The 16,203-nt window shown below is 41.3% G+C and overlaps 1 protein-coding gene across 3 annotated transcripts in view; it reads right to left on the bottom strand.

The window, feature by feature from the left end:
• The window catches only part of AGPAT3 (1-acylglycerol-3-phosphate O-acyltransferase 3), a 100,315-nt gene that overhangs the window by 51,333 nt on the left and 32,779 nt on the right, over positions 1-16,203 (bottom strand). Inside the window, exon 2 of one of the 3 annotated variants that reach the window (XM_064152626.1) lies at positions 6,139-6,259. The exons of the other annotated variants lie outside the window; for them this stretch is intronic. The gene's annotated coding sequence lies outside the window, so the exon portion shown is untranslated. The remainder of the gene's footprint in view (positions 1-6,138; positions 6,260-16,203) is intronic. 3 annotated transcript variants of the gene reach the window in all.

Here is a 16,203-nt window from a genome sequence, read left to right as displayed (position 1 = left end):
CTCAGCTGGCTGGCAGTCTACTCATCTCTAAGACTACACAAAACACTCCTCTTCCCTCCAAGTGGCTGAATTTCAAGGCAAGTGGGAATTCATCCTTTGCTTTCAGATTAAAATAAACTACAAAAGAAATTTCATGAGTGTAAGTGCATCTACACATCAAGCTGTGAAACCTAGGGCCCCATCTCCTAGATAGAATGTGTGAATCTGGCAAATGCATTGTGACAGAATCTCCTGATTTGGGATGCAAAACAAAGGATAAACAAAAATGTGGTATCTGTGATCACCTGAGATAAGTGTTACAAGAAGAATAGTGTGTTTTGCTTGCTGGATGGAAAACTATGCAAAAGAGATGTTTGAGGGTTGATTATTTTATAAGAAACAAAGAGTTATCTGTCAACATGCAAATGTGCTGTGGCTGAACAAGAAGGAGCTTCCACCTGCTGCTAAATGAAGCCTCAGCAAATGCTGCATGCCTACAAGCCCCTATCCAAGTTCAAAGCTTTTCTCTGAAGTATGGCATACTAATTGGGAAGAACTGAAAGTCTGTCTTTTGAGAACTGCTGAGCTGTTTTAAGTTTTGGGTCTAAAACACTGCCTTCTGAAAAAAAGGAATAATATAATTCACTCTATGATTGCACCCACAATATCACAGAAAACATCTGGTTGGAAGAGACCTCAAAGATCATCCAGCCCAGCACTCAACCCAGCACTGAAGGGTCAACACTAAACCATGTCCCTAAGCACCAGGTTTAAGCACTGCTTAAACACCTCCAGGAACAGTGACTCCACCACTGCCCTGGGCAGATCATTCCAATGGTTGAGAACCCTCTCTGGGAAGTATTTCCTAGCATACAGCCTGAACTTCCCCTAGTGCAGCCTGAAACCATTTCCTCTGGTCCTATCACTTGCCATCAAGGAGAAGAGGCTGACCCCTCCTCGCTGCACTCTCCTTTCAGGAAGTTGTAGAGAGCAATGAGGTTTCTTCTTGGATTCCTCTTCTCCAGACTGAACAACCTCAGCTCCCTCAGATACTCCTTGCAGGCCATGTACTCCAGGCCTTCCAAGAGCCTCATTGCCCTTCTCTAAACGTGCTCCAAAACCATGATGTCTTTCCTGCAGTGAGGGGCCCAGAGCTGAACACAGTACTCGCGCTGTGCAGGATCATCTCTGCAGAGGAACCAGCAGGGGCAGGCGCTCTCAGGGCTGTCAGTAGCAAAGCCACCATCTCCCTCTTACATCTTCCCAAGCAGAGGCTGAGACACAGACTTGGCACACTTGCTCTAGTTGTGTTTCTGCTCTGGAGTTTGCCACCACAAGCTGAATTACCAAGAAAAAGCTACTTTTACCATTATTATTGTATTATGCAACAAAATAACACAAAATCAAGTCCTCACATGACACCAGAGCCAGACACATGCTGTAAGAATCACAACTCAAAACATGAAAACAGCAGGAAAGTTTTCTCCTGAAAGTGCTCTGCTATACTAAATCCAAAACCCAACCAAAAGAGTGTTTGTGTTATTCCACTCTACAAATATGCCTCTAAACTGCTAACTCCTCACAGCTTACCAGCAATGAGAAAGGCTGTTTTAGAAAGACAGCTGAGCAGCAGAATATATGCCACTCAGTTGTAACTTTACAAGCCCCAGCCTTCTTGATGGATCTATGACAAAGGAAAAAGACCAACCAGCCTACTGTCACCAGGCTGACATCTGTCACATTGACAAAGGATACCTTTTCTAGACTTTCTTTTATAGGAAGTCCATGCTTCCACTAGGGTTTGAGTCAGGAGGGAGGTGGGGGCTGTGTGGAGGAGTGAAGACAAAAGTCACCATTCTGAAATATCTAGGTTTGGAAGGTCTCCATCACATGGGAGACAGGAAGAGAAGTAAAACTAAGAAAAGCGGAAGCTGTAGGTGTTCTGCTGTGCAGATGACTGTCACCAAGGCAGCTTCAGATAAAATCTCACTGTTTTGCAGTCAGGAAGGAATAATAGGTTAAAAAGTGGTTTGGAAAACAACAGGTACACAAGCCAAGCAGTTTCTTAGTCAGTTCACAGGAGCTGAAACGTTAATCTAAATTGCACCAGGGAAGGCTTGATCCTGCAGGGGAGGTGGAGGAAGAGAAAATTCAGTGCAATGCTGCTTCACAGAGTGCTGCAAGCAGTCTGCTATTCACAACATAAAGCGTAAGAAAGCCAGAGAGGTAGAGCTGCAGAGCACATCAGGGGTTCACACCACCCCTCTTCTTCCTTGTATGGGATTCAGCTTTTATTCTTTTTCCTGTTACCTCAGCTGCTGTTTGCAGCATGTTCCTACCAAAGTACAAGGACTATGCTTTTGGAAGATTTCACTACCAAATATTTCACTGGGCTGTTATTCGTCTGAATTTATGATTATCTGTGGTCAGATCTTTTCCTGCATGCACACAAAAGCAGGTGTTTTCCTGAAATGATAGAGGAGACTATCAAACCCAAATACAAGTCAGACAAAGATTACACCAGCCCCTTCTGATCTGAATACCAATACTGGCAGGAGCTGCACACTAGATGATCTTTTCAGTGTAAATGGAACCTCTTCCCCAAACAACAAGAAACAAACAAACAAACAAGCAAACAAACCACCACGGAAAGAAAGAAAAATAAACAACTTCTCTCCTACACAGATGTGATGACCACATCGTAAATGCAAAGCTGAACTGCATGCGCACAAATCTGCCCTTCAGTACGTGGTGAAACCCTTGAAAATGACAACTCCAACACCTCACACATGCAGTAATACACCCATTTAAAAAAAGCAAACAACAACAACAACCAAAATGAAATAAACAAACAAAATCAAAACTTAGAGGTGGCAAGTCTGTACATGGAAGCTCTGGCTGTTGTTGGCCGTTCAGCTGGAGACTGAGTAGCAGCCACGGCAAACAGCCCATCTATTTTAAAATCCACATGACAGAAAGACCTGAACAGAAACACCTATTGCTCTCCCCATTTCTTACCATCTTCTGTCTCCTGATAGCTTGATGTCCTATTGCTAAATAGACCTTTTGTAGCCTACCTATTTATTTCAGACCATTATGAACTCTGCAGAGCAGGGGATCCTTCTGTGGTAACACAAAGTCTTTGAAAGATGCTGCCAACAAAGATCAGAAATCGAGGACTGGTTAGCATTGTCATGATTCAGCTGCTTCAAACAGTAGCTTTTTAACACAATGTTTAAGAGGGAGGTGACCTAAATATCCTTTTACTGAAGGGTGCAGAGATCCTTCAAAGGACTAGCTCACCAGAAAAGCGTGCCTGCTTTGTACCAGCAAAATTCAGACAGCTTCTTTGCATGAGGACTGCTCAGCAACTGACAACAAAAGCACATCATTTTCTACAGATGCTCTCTGATTTTGTTGTTGTCTCCTGCAAACGAACTCTGACTGGACATACACAAAAGAACATTAAAATAATTCTGCTGCTGTGAGCACTTTCTCAGTCCTACAGGTGCCATGGTACTGATACTAATAATCTAAGCCAAGTCAGGCGGGCAGCTGCCTGCGTGGAAATTCCTACATCTCTTTACATTCTGCTGCATCATTTCCACATCCGTTGGAGATACAGCTGGAGGAAAGGCTGTCTTCTGTTACCTGGCATAGTTATCAAGCACTGAAAGAAATGTGAAATTATAGTATAAAAACAGGCACCCATTTATCTTGGAGTTCATTGCTCTTCAGAATAGTTAAGACTACCAAGTCAAAAATTGCTCCCTGTCATTGAAACAATGGCATGCTACTTAGTAAAAAAGTGTTAAGTGTAGCAAAGCCCTCATATTCACAAAACTGTGGCCCATACCCAAATTCTGTGTATCACTGCTGCCAGCCTGCCACTGCTCTTCAAAAGCTCCTCAGTCAGGCAGAGGTTTGAGAAGCAGCATTTGTGCTCTTATGATTCATTTTTATCTGCCAGAACAACCCTTAGCTCATCTGCAATTATACACAAAACCTCAAAAAAATCAGATATTCAAGGATACTAAAGACTGCCTGCAGAGTTCAATGCAATGTGTTAATACAGAACACATTTATAAACCATGAGTCCAACAACCAGCCTAGCTTAATTTAAAATAAACAAATAACTACCCTGGTCTAATCATCAGAACTAATCAGAAGGACAACAAGAAGAACCTTCATGCTATTTATTCAGCAACGTATAAATACTTCTCAAGTCTGCAGTTTCGCTGTTCACTTTCAAGTCCATTAAACATTATTCACTCTATTAAAATTCCTTTTGTCTTAAGTCAGATTTTGGAAATACCTGTAATAACTTACAACTCCACTGCATTAGTAAGAAGTATTTTTTTCTGTAGCTAGTTCCATTACTTCCAGGCATCTAATTCACTCTCTCACCCTGAATTTACGTCTGTTGGTATGAGTTTTGCTTTGCTTCATGAAGCAGAGATTTGCTCCACAGAAGCAGCATCTACTGTGGAGCTGGCTACAAGAAGCCCAGGTTCCCTCTTCTCACAGAACTGTCAAGGCTGGAAGGGACCTCAAAGATTATCCCCCAGTTCCAATCCTCCTGCCATGGGCAGGGACATCTCACACTACATCAGGTTGCTCAGAGCCACATCCAGCTTGGCCTTAAAAACTGTCAGGGATGTGGCTTCCACCACCTTTCTGAGCAACCTGTTCCAGTGTCTCATCGCTCTCATGGCGAAGAACTTCCTAACACCCAATCTGAATCTACCCATTTCTAGTTTTGCTCCATTCCCTCTAGTCCCATCACTACTCAAAACAGAGCTTGAAAATTCAAGACTTGTGCACAATTAATAAAATTCTGCCCCTGAAGTTTATTTTAGTTTTTCAGCAATAGTCATGCTGGCAGCCTTCTCAGATCATCACAAGGAAAGCAAAAATTGCAGCAATCTAAGCTGGAATATGTGCTACAAAACAGCAAATGCATAAGCCCAGGCTTTTGTGTTTTTCAGGGGCAGTGCTCCTACACCAACAGCAATGAGCCTGGGGAAAAGCATTTTGCAGCGTCACTTTTGAAAGCAGCTGACCACTCAGATACTTCAACAAGGCTACTTTAACGATTCCACCTACTGCATCCTGAGTCTCCCTGCTTCCATCAAAGCTGCAGACAGCCAGCATTAACCAGACTCAGCTGCAATAACTTAATTTAGGGAGCAAAATTTTGATCCAAGAATTTTTGAGCCTCATAGAAAGCAGTTATTTGCCCACCCAGTATCATCTTGGATAAATGCTTTAACTTCCTCTGCAGCAGGAAAATGCAGATCTTCAAGAGGAACATAAATTTGCACAGGGTCAGAATACATACCCTGAACACAAGCTGTGGTTGGTCTGCCACACACTGCCCTGTGAATTTCACCCGATAAATATCTTAAAAGAAATAGTTTCATGAGAGACTATTTGTCCTGTAATAGACCTTGAAAGATTATAGGATACTAAAGTAACACTCTAGGACTTCACAAAATCACCAACATTAAAGAAAAAAAAGAGCTACTAATAGCCTATGTAGGGGCAGGGTATTAGAGAGCATCATTAAAATGTCAGCATCTGACACGAACATCTCACTGGTGTTTTCAGACCCTGTCATGGAAAAACCCTGTCCTATTGCTGTGTCAGTGGGGTCCCAGCAGCTTTCCACTTCTGCTGTCCCTTGTTGTAGGACAGACTACCTCTATCCAGTCACTAAGCAAAATGTAAGCATGTTTGGATTAAAGGCAGCCTAAGGTGACTCCAGAGCCAGCATTCCAGGGATTTCTAAGCATGCTGTAAAGGAGGTCCTCAAAGAAGTGTAAGGCCACGGTTGCCTTTCTACATTTCAAGAGTGGAAGTGATAGTCAAGCTCTTCCAGAGTCCTCTGGAGGATTTAAGTCTTTCCTGCAATGATTAGAAACAAATACAGCATACATGAAACAGCAGGAGCAAACACTACAGCAAGCAACAAGGTGAAGCACTGGTTTCACTCCTAAATTAAAATTCTCAGGAGGGAGAGACTTTTGCCACCTCTCCCAGTAATTCATACAGGTCTATGAAAATAACAGGATTTTCACCTCCCTTTTTTCCCCAAAACATCTTATTGCTACAGACAAAATGCAAACACAGGAACGTGGGGGAAGATTTCTTTCTTACCACCACCACTGGGGACCACTTCTGGCACCTGGCAACACTCAGAGCCACAGGAGAATTCCCATCTCCTCCCTCCAGGGAAGAACCACTGCTTATGTTTCAAGTGATTTGCTTTCTCATTTGCCTATAAGCAAAAAATACATTCTTCAATGGAAAAAGGTAAATATCTATTTTTAAAGAAGCAAAATACAATGCAAACAACACGCAGCTGCTAACCTACGTCACAAATTCTTTAACTGAAAACATTCTCACTAAATTTACTCACCTTTCTTGTCTTTAGGGGAAAAAAAAAATTATTTAATCCTTCTTCCCAATACTAACACTACATGGTCTGCTCCACCGGATGCCATCCACTATTGCTCTCAGAGGGTCTAAGTGGCACATATCTATGAAATTACCAGAAGTGTTCTGAGCTTATATTTCATGGTGAAATTGCAGCTCCTATTCAAAATAGCGAAAGGGCTTGCATACCCAAGAACCAGCCTATTTTAACTAGCTTTGCTAATCAGCATAACAAAAGGTATTTCTTTTACTCACAAACCCTGTCTTGATAGAAGTCACAGAGAACGAAGCAGAAGCAATTATCCACTCTAACACACTTAATCCCTGTATTTTATTAAGAGTGATTTTTATGATCCTGAAGCAATTAAGTCAATCATTATTTAATTTTAGATCACTGAACTGGAGATTTACTTCAGACACAAGCTCACTTTGCACATAATTTAGTCTCAGTAATTAGAGATATACTTTACCCAGAGGTAGCTTGTTTAAAGCGTGTTATCTAATTTCACAAGCCTTACACCATGAAAGTCTCATGCAATGATCTACAAACTGAGGTTTAAAAATAGAACGCACACACCCTGCAACCCCTCAGATTTATCTTACTGCAAACTTGGTTTTATTAAAAATAATAATAAAAATACTTTAAAAATTACTCCTCAAACATCTGTTGAATAAGTCAGATGTATCACAATGACCAACATAAAGAATTTGTTTAACCCACTGATACCTTTAGCAAAGTTTAAAGCCCCAAGCATAAAAAAATGCTCTTCTCACACAAATCTTTAAATTTACAACTTATTTTAACCAGATGCAATACCTACAGGAAAATGTATGTCTATTAGGTTTGCCTAGCAAGTATCTGCCACAGGATGTAGCCACTATTGAATTTGTTCAGACATTCAAAGGCTCCTGTGATGGTGTTAATAGAATAACAGAAATAAAGAGCACACCATAACCACTTAAAACGCTGTGGTATCCAGGGTAGAAGTGCTCAAACCCAACCTGCTTCTGACAAATTTGTGTGAATGTGTAGTTGAAACCAGACCACAGTAAGAAATGCCAGTTAGCCATTCAGCTAGCTGTTACCCATCTAGCTCAGCTCTGTGCCCGTATACAGTTAATGGCATCACTAGCTGCCAGTCCATCTGAACTGGCACATTGCCCAAGGCCGGTTTCATGTCAAAACACACTTGCTGGATTTTTGGAACAGAGAGTTATCATCTTCCACCACTGCCATTAGAGAGAAGGAAAACAGATGTCCAAGCAAGCATTAAAAAAAAAAAATACACCACTTTTTGCAACTGTCTTCAAAACTGTCCTGGGCTGCATCAAGAGAAGCGTGGCCAGCAGGGCAAGGGAGACGACTCTCCTCCTTTACTCTGCTCCTGTCAGACCCCACCTGAAGTACTGTGTGCAGTTCTGGGGCCCCAAACACAAAGAGGACATTGAACTGTTGGAGCAAATCCCGAGGAGGACCACAAAGATGATCAGAGGGCTGAAGTACCTCTGCTATTAGGACAGGCTACAAGAGTTGGTGCTTTTCAGCCTGGAGAAGAGAAGGCTTCAAGGAGACCTTATAGTAGCCTTCCAGTATCTGAAGAGGGCCTACAGGAGGGCTGGGTAGGAACTATTTACAAGGTCTTGTAATGACAGGATGAGGGGTAATGAGTTTAAACTGGAAGAGGAGAGATTTAAACCAGATGTTAGGAAGGAGTTCTTCACAGTGAGGGCAGTGAGACAGTGGAACAGACTGCCCAGGGAGGTTGTGGATGCTCCCACCCTGAAAGTGTTCAAGGCTAGATTAAATGAGGCCTTGAGTGAGCTGTTTTAGTGGGAGGTTGGAACTAGATGATCCTTGAGGTCCCTTCTAATCTAAACCATTCTATGATTCTATAAAAACACCACATGTAATTACTCAACATTAACTAATAATTGACTATATTCAAATCAACAGAGAACAACCTCTATACATGCAAATGCAGATTAATTTCAAGACTTTCATGTCAGTATTCTTATGACCTGGTTTGCCTTGATGCATAAAAATCATAGAATCAACCAGGTTGATAGAGTCCTCCAAGACCATCCAGTCCTGTACCTCAACATCTGTCTTGAATTGAAGGGCCCAGAACTGGACACAGTACTCCCAGTGCTGAGTACAGGGACAGCATAACCTCCCTCGTCCTACTGGCCACACTGTTCCTGATCCAGACCAGTCTACAGAACTCACCAACAGAACTTCAGCAAAGACTGACAAACAAAAACAAAGATGTGAAGCTGCAAGGAAATCAGGACACAACAGGTTTGTTGTAGGGGAGTTTAGTCAAAATAAATATAAACAAATCTCAGCTATCTGGGTTTTTAACAAGCCTTCCATGCCATATCACATTAAACATGCAGAGTTGCAAACTGGTAGTGGAAATGACTCAGTAGTAAATATCCTGCCCAAAAGAAATGGTGACAGACAGCATGGAAAGAAAGAACTCCAGACACCTTGGAAGCTACTGATGAAAGCACTAAACAAAACCAGTCTTCTGCTTAATTTTTAAGTGATTAATGACTTGTATACAAAACAGAAAAAAAAATAATTATAGCAGCTGATGACAAAGTTGGGAAGCAATTTGAACATGAAGGTGTATTGAGTTCTTTTACAGTAGGCACCATGGCCTTAAAGACTAGAAAGCCGTAAGAATGGGATGAAGGTTACTAATAAACAATGCACGCTCACATATACAAAGGTGCTCCATGAGTGGAGCAGAAGGGCCTAGATGTGCTAGCCCATCCTTACACAAAATGCCCCTGAGTCACCACTGAGATGCAGCTCTGAAAAAACACTCATGTAGTGCGCAGCTGTATCCAGAGAATCGCTTCCAACAGGGAAAAGAAGCACAACAAAGTAAGAGGCACTCCTAAAATCCTGTCTGCAATACTGCACGAGACGGAAACAAAGGAGCCTGACAGGAGATTCCCAGCACTGGCAAACCACATGAAAACCAGAATGCACAGTGAGGAGATGTAGGGGAATAAGAGAGGATGTAGTTGCTCCCTGTAACACTAGGAGAAAAACACATGAGCCAAAAATTATCTGCTAATACTAGACCACAGAGGTATCAGCTGGTCATGAGTAAGGTTAAGCTGGCACCTATTGGAACAGCCTAAGAGAAACATTCGGTCACAGGTCCTTGCTGTAAGAAAGATATTATGACACAATACTTGCTTTATATAGCTCCAACCATTTTTGTAGCTGCCTCATCTATACATTCGTTGCAGGTTCCATAAAACCATTAACAAAAGTAGATGGTTCAGCTCATAGTGCTGGTGGAGGAAGGTGGTACACGGTGTGTGAGTTACAGAGGTAGTTCATTTGTAGGGGAAAGTGTAAACAGCTAGGATAATCAGCCCCCACACCTACAAGGCAAAGAAATAGCTCCTAATTCAAACCAATGTTAACCATTTTGTTTCCATTAAAATCTTCACATGCAACTATGTCAGTAAAAAGTGTGCATGAAAAAAGCTCAGCAGGCCACCCTACTGCCCACTACCTCCCAAGAAAGATTGCAGAACCAAAGCAGCAGAGTATGCCATAGTTCAATAAATGGCAGTGCTCAAGTCAAGCTGCAACTTGGATCAAGAAAACTCTCTACTCCTGAAGCAATTGTTGGAACAATTCACAGGCTATCAAAGGGATCTTTGCCTTTTCACTGCCTGTGTACACTGTCTCTCATGCAGGCATTTTACTAAAACTGATAAAATTGAGGTCAAAGCTCCCAGAAACGTTGTGACTGGTAGAAGAACAATTTCTAGTTCAATATTGAAGGACAGCAGAACAGAATTGAAGAGCAAGTTTAGATCTGACACTATTGTGCGGATGCCTGCTAAGAAGTCCTTGAGCCCTAAAGAAAGAGAGAGAAGCTCTTCCCATTTAGGATCCTCATCTTCCCCAATTTTTTATTATTATTGTTGTTAAATTTGACACACAAATATGTAACAACGAACTGGAAATTGCAAGTTGTATCAAATTGCTTTTCTGATGTCTTCCAAGACTGAACAGATTTAGGCAGTACACCGAGGATGAGAGTCGTATTTAAGCACACACATTTTCCATTTCCAAAATGTCTGCTAATTAAATATAAATGCATGTGCATGCACTTAAAACACTTACATGGTTTCTCCCTTGCAAAGTACTTTGCAATGAATACAACTACACCCAAAACCATGTTTCCATTAGCCACTTTGATAGCACAGCCTTGAAAATATTCCCAGTGCTCCAATGTTTAGGACATAGAAGACTCAAAAGTGGACACATATAACTCTGTCTCCAGCATCATCTCACACGAGGAACATTTCACTGCTTTTTCTCCTCTTGTTTCTCTTTTTAAGACAAAATAATAAAATGTATTAAAACTAGTAAAATATTTCTGTGGTCAGATGTCTTCTCCACCATAGAAAGTACCACTATCTTTGAATTTTCTGGTTATTTGCTTGATCCACAGCTCAATCCATTCCCTAAAGACCATCACAGAATCACAGATTAATCTGGTTGGAAAAGACCTTCAAGATCATCAAGTCCAACTCATCACCTAACACCTTCTAATTAACTAAACCATGGCACTAAGTGCCTCATCCAGCCTCTTTTTAAACGCCTCCAGAGATGGTGACTCCAACACCACTGAGGGCAGCCCAATCCAATGGCCAATCCTGGTGCTGATGGAGGCATGGCAGAACAAAACGACAAAAAATACCAAGGCTTGATAATGTGTTTTTAACCACAAATTAACATTCTTCCTTGATAGTGAAACTAGTTTCACGGCAAATGTCTCTGAATGTCTTGTGGAATCATGCAGCTATTCACAGAATAGCATCAGGCAATTGTTTCCTGTCACCATCCTCCTACTTTGACCACCATCTCTTTGAAAGCCCCCAGAAACTAACTGGAAATCATTGGGTCTGAAAGTGCATTCACTCATACCAGGAAACAGTAGGAGAATGTCAGTAAATGATGAAGAATTTAAAACAATCAGAAGTGTTTCCCTTCCACCTCGTAATGCACAACTGAAGTGTGAACCTTCTTGTCATGACTGTTAGAGGTGGTGCAAATAGGCTGTAAAGAGGAGGCCTGGAATTATTAATTAAATGGAAATTAGAAGACATGGCAGAGCAAATGCCAGTCACTGTGTTGACTGTAAATGTTTTTGTGAGGCATTCATTACAAGCCAGACTACTGACCTAGATGGACCAGTGACAGACACTCCCTTTTCAAGATGGAAATTAGCCTTCTACAAAAAACAAAGGATTTATTTGTCCTTTAAAACTTGCAACCAACCCCTTCCGTTTTGAGCTTCTGTTTGTAAGATGAGGAACAAATATTAGCAAGAATGAAGTGGACAAATGTTATCTGTGGCCTCACAACTCTGCAGAGTTCACTGTTCACTTATTGACAGTCTGTGTTTCATCGAACTCTGCCTGTAACCTTCTGTGGAGCCAGGGCTCCGACAGCTACTCCAGCAGGTTCAGCTGCGGCAGCCTATAACATTACTGCCCCCTCTTGTCCATCCTGGCCTTCTGCTAGGGATCCATCATTGCTGAAAGGCACCTTTGTTAGTTGCTCCAATTGACAACTCAGTGTGTTTAAACTACCAATGAAGGAGAGTTCCAATCCCGATTCCTGATCCTTTGTTTCTTTTTTTTTTCCCTTTCTTTTTTTTCTCCAAAGGCAGCAAAAACAGAACTTTCCAGCTGTGAGCTTCTGGGGCTGAAGAATGTGTATATGGTCCTTTCTGCAGAGACAGTGATTGGTAGTATTTAGAGGAAAACAAGCCATGTCCAAGATCAATGCAGAAGATTAGCTAGACAATGCTGACCCAAGGTTAAGAAGCTGAATTATTCTTCATTCAAAAGGCTATAATTCTTCTGATACTCAAGACCAGAAGCAGGATGAGTCCTCAGCAAGTTAATTTCAGGTGTCTGTAGAGCACTATAGTGCTTATCTGGAAAACTTTCATAATCAATCCTAGCTTCAAAATACAGGAAACCATGTGTGTATGAAATGATGTAAGCTGGGAAAGCCACAGCTGTCCCAAAAAACTAGAGCAGAACATTTTCAAACCAAGATAAGTGTACCCTGTCCTCAGAAATGTCACCCCAGTTACAGTCCAGAGAGGTTTCATCCCAGGAAATCTAATAGCAATTTATCTTCCATTTCTTAGAGACCTCTGAGTTTTGCCCTGACTTATCCCCAGTTAAAGGCCTGTATAAAAAACAGAATAAAAGAGTTAAGTGTAAGAAAGGAATTTGAGTAGGTTCAGGCAAGGTTTCTGTGTTTTGTCATTTGTGAATGCTTGGGGTTTAGTTGAGTTTATTAATGGAATTTAAAATCTGGATAAATGTTGAATACTGATGCAAGCTCATCTGTGATTTAGAAAAGAACTGCCTAAAGTGGCTTCTGGGAAGAAGTCTGCTCTGAATAAAAGACCCAGATTACTTCACTAAGTGATTTATTAATTACAAATGTAGCTTTTCCCTGCTGCAATATATAACATAAGTCTGTCATGTTCAGAGTAATTCCAGTGATTTTTTTCCCCCCTGTTTTTAAACATTGGAATATTCTTTCATTAAGCATATGCCCACTATAGAAAACATTTATGGCAACAGCAGAACAACCCTCTGCTATATAGAGCTACAAAAAGTACTACTTTCACAGAAACAAAGATAGTTAGGTGCAGTATTCAGCACCTAAATACTATAGAGAAAAACCTGCTGTGGAGCAAGCATGGGGGAAAAAAATTACACAGATCTGCAGAGTAAGGGATAAACTTCATTTCCTCATTTCTCTCACTCTTTCACTTTTCAAATGTTAAAAAAACAAAACAAAACAAAACAAAACAGTTGCACACACTCTCCAATGATTTTCTTTGTCTGACCTTTCATAATGGCACTTTCTTTTCACTGTGGTGTGGTCCTTCATTTTGTGCCCTGCCCCAAATCCTAGGGCTGAGAGTCTCCACACTGCACTCCTGAGGAAGTCTCCAGTGCACAACTGGAGCGGTGCAAACTTTCCTCCCAGTGCTCTGGCATTTTCTTTGGTGTGCAGCAGATGTATAGCCAGCTTTTAAAGCTGTATAGTTTTTAATGGCCTTCAGACAGGGGAAAACAAAAAAAAAATCCCCAAACACAATTCTTCATAATTTCTCCCTAATGAGAAGCAACTAACCATTAACTTCCTCGCTCTGATCTTTCACAAGCAGACTTTCCAGGCATGCCAAATTAATAATTTTCTTAGGAATTCACAGATAAAGTTAATAGAAAAGAGTCATGGGATTTGAGAACTGCAGCAATCCTTTGGCAAAAAATCTCCACAGTTCCAAAATGAAAACTTGTAGGTGAAGCATTGGACACATTGGGATTAAAACTCTCAGTAATCTCTATGTGCCCAGCAATCCAGACCCACTATTTCCTTTAACTCATCACCCCCACACATCCCTTCCCTGTTCCTATTAAGGCTGTTTTGTTAGGAAACTGCCACCAGGATCACAATTCAAACAGGCTGGTCTGAAAGTATTCTCCAGCATTGTCCCTCATCTCTCTCACTACTATCAATCACATCCTCTGCCTTGTTGCTGGATAACCTTCAAGCTTCCAAGTTGTTTGCTAACTTTTTGTTTATTCACTATTCATAACTGAAATGCAAGTGAACTTGAAAGGATCTAGAACAGTAATTTTTAAAATAAAGTCTACCATACAGCACTTGAACTAATTATATTGCCCTGCTCTGGCAGGGGATTTGGACTCGATGGTCTCTGGAGGTCCCTTCCAACCCGTAACATCCTGTGATCTCCAAGAAATTATAGATATGCATATTGATGCTACAGATATTCATACTCCTTTCCAAGGAACAGTGGCTAACAATAAAGTAATAATTAAACAAATCAATCTTCAACAGATCTAATAGCTGAGGCAGAGACAGCCTAGCTTATCTACTCCAGGAGAACCTGTGCCCTGGACCTTTGAACTAACACATTTTCTCCTTGTTTACACAATCAAAGTTTCTTAATATTATCTTCATAGCATTTTTAAATAAACTGAATCCTAAATAATAGATTTCCAGAAGCTTGATGAAGCTTGACCTAGTTGTAATCTAAAATAACAATGTAACTCCTGGAAGAATGCATTATCTTTATATTGTCCTAGCTTGGACTTGGTGAAGCACAGTAAGAGAGCAAATTGCTAAGCTAGAGGTTAAAAGCAGAGGAAAGAAATACAAGTGAAATAGAAAAGCACACAGCCGAGGAGACAGAAAATACCTGCGACCAAAGGCTGACACCGCATGGGTGTTTTATTAATCCTGCAGGAGTCCAGACAACAACCCTGCCCAGAGGCTCTCCACATTTCCCCCAGGGGCTGGGGCTGCTCCACCTGTAACAGGCGAGGAAAAACTCAGCAGGCTGCTCTCGATCCAGTCAGCCCTAGCGCTGGCACCGGTGGCAGCAGGGCCCCAGCTCACTCCGGCCCAGCGTGACAGAAGCAGGTGCCAGCTATTTTTACGTTCAACCTGCAATTTACATCTGACCTGTTATTAAGTTCAAAGGGAGAAGCAGCAGTGGCAATGCTCCCAGCTCACTGGTGCAGAAGAGGCTATAGCTGGGAAGGAGCACACAGTTGTGGCCCTGAAATGCCCAGTGAGAATGGACTGTTCCAAATGCCAGAAACCAGCAGCTGCCTGATACCACACAAACTGTGAGATGCCAAAAAGCCCTGAGCCCTTCATCTTCATGCTCCACACAACCCGGTTCTGACAGCACCAGAGTGTAGCACACACCTGCATGGGCTGACCTCAGTGTTCTTGCACTCTAAAACGTGTGCACTTTGTAAATAAAGAAGTGCAGCACTGAATTCATTTTTGTTAAGTTCTATGTGACAGGGCACATAGAACCTGGCTTAAATGTGTTAACTGATTCACCAGTTCGTTCCCACACCACACATCTCAAAGGAGTGTTCAGAACATAATCAAGTGGACAACTATGAGCAAGAAATCACAGCCACAGTAGATCTGTAAATTGAGAATTACTTCAAAATCCATTTCAAGTAAATAATTCTCCCACTAGGAAATCTGTTTCTGAGATGACAGATCTTTTCAAAGTTTGTCATTCCCTCATCCCACACTTCAAAGGATGCTGGGATTATTACATCCTAGACTGTAACTGAAGCCATTCAGTGCAACCAGCTTTCCTATCAACAGATCATCTTTTCTCTGAGACCCATTATATACCTTAGAGTTTGACTGAGGTATTTAGTATCTTTTTTACTTTCCCCCTGTAAAACACAAGAGCTGAGCAGTCATTTAATCTCTGAGTTTGTAAATGCTTCTACAGCTGCAGTAATTAAACCAACTTCTCATTCCATTATCCACATCAAGGCTCTTCCTCACCATCTGCTTTATTCCCACATTGCACTCTTAAAAAAAAAAAAAAATCAAACCATGATAAGCTATTTTCTAAGATCAGCTGACTTGTCTCTCCCTCAAAATCAGTGCAGCCAAAACGATTCTGAAGAGATATGAAGCATCCTGCTAAATATCCAAAAGATCTCTTTTAAAGGAAATCTAAAAAAAAAAAAGGAAAAAAGAACTAGACGTCAATGCAAGTGGTTATTTTTAGCACCTGAGTAGTGCTATATTTATGTATGTCTATCTTTTAAAAAAAGGCAAGAAAGAAAAGCAGCATGATCTCTGATGAAACATTACCAGAAAAATCTCTTCTACTGGAAAGTCTACTTGATGAAATTACATGAGCA

The sequence above is a fragment of the Pogoniulus pusillus genome, chromosome 12 (assembly GCF_015220805.1).
Source record: "Pogoniulus pusillus isolate bPogPus1 chromosome 12, bPogPus1.pri, whole genome shotgun sequence".
NCBI lineage: Eukaryota > Metazoa > Chordata > Aves > Piciformes > Lybiidae > Pogoniulus > Pogoniulus pusillus.
This window is presented reverse-complemented; position numbering and strand designations above follow the sequence as displayed.